The 1,323-nt window shown below is 36.2% G+C and overlaps 1 long non-coding RNA gene across 1 annotated transcript; it reads left to right on the top strand.

The window, feature by feature from the left end:
- The first annotated feature begins 267 nt into the window (after window positions 1-267).
- LOC122049293 lies at window positions 268-1,000 on the top strand. Its single transcript, XR_006130910.1, has 3 exons — window positions 268-339; window positions 720-844; window positions 985-1,000. It is a non-coding gene; the product is annotated as an uncharacterized LOC122049293 (long non-coding RNA).
- The last annotated feature ends 323 nt before the right edge of the window (window positions 1,001-1,323 follow it).

Below are 1,323 nucleotides of genomic sequence, written 5' to 3'. Positions count from 1 at the left end.
ACCTACCTTAGGGTTTGGCCTAGATGTCGACACTGTGGAAATAGGTTTGGCTCTAATCTGGGTATCATGGATCGGCGATTAGTGTTGATTGTTGCTTATTGTGTTACTCATCTTCCTCTGATTGTAGAAACGTGCCCTATCATTGTCGCCCCTACACTAAGGCAGTCGTGGTGAGAGCCATCGCATCTCAAGTTTCACTGATCACCCAGATGGGTTACATTTCATTTCTTCGAATCACACTATCTGAAGTGGGGGTAAAAGGATCCAGAGTTACTACTCATCCATCTCTTCCTTCTGCTTCCAGATTCTTTCATCACGCAGGGATAGATCATTTTGGGGGTAAGATATGATCAGTGTATCAATATTTAAGTGTTTGTTCCATTTCTATACTAGATTGGTTATTTGATTATAGTTTTGGTTGGTTACGCATGAGATTTGATCAGTTGTTTATAATGGAGGGAGGAATTGGAATTATGGTTTGTGATAATGCATGAATTGATAGATCTATAGATTTATGGAGCTTGTGTTTGGAGATTAACATGATTAATTTGTTATCCATGCTAGTTGATTAGTTTTGTTATATGATTAGTTGTCAGTGATTTATTAGTGGAATAAACCTAATTACTTCATTAGGTGGAATGTGATATGAATTTATCCTTATCCAGGACTCAATGTAAGTTGCCATTAATATGATTTTACCCTTTGATTAAAAATTGTAGATGATCTATGTTGAAAGAGGATCCTGTGAGTTGTTGACTCATGTCTTGGATTTAAAAGAAGAAAATGTGAAGGAATGATATAGTTCTGATTGAGGTTCGATTGAGGATGTTGGGGATCTTTTGAGGTGAGTGATATTCCGTTTGTTAGGTTAAATCTGTATGCTAGAATGATTGGGATTTTTCCCTAATTGGGCATGAGTATTTTATTTAGCTGTTTAGTTCATATGAGTTTGACTAAATAAAATATATGTATTGATTTATACAGGATTCGGATTCGGGACCAGCACTTCGACATAGAGGTTGATTAGCTCGATCTATTGGAGGCGGGTACCTCTTGACTTATCTTTTATGATATTGTCATTGGATATGCATAGTATTTTATAACTACAAGCAATGAACATGTTTGTCTTTGGTATGTCACGGTTTGATATCCATAGCATGTTAGATTTGTCGCCTGTGAAGTATCCGTATTTATATCTCATGATTTGTTACCATGAGTATCTTAGTTTCTAGAGTGACATACCATGCTTACTGAGGTTAGGACTAGGATCTGGATTTTTGTTTCTGGCATGTGTATCTAGATTATCTGATACTTAGGTTTTTG

This window comes from Zingiber officinale, chromosome 2B (genome assembly GCF_018446385.1).
Source record: "Zingiber officinale cultivar Zhangliang chromosome 2B, Zo_v1.1, whole genome shotgun sequence".
Taxonomy (NCBI): Eukaryota; Viridiplantae; Streptophyta; class Magnoliopsida; order Zingiberales; family Zingiberaceae; genus Zingiber; species Zingiber officinale.
This window is presented reverse-complemented; position numbering and strand designations above follow the sequence as displayed.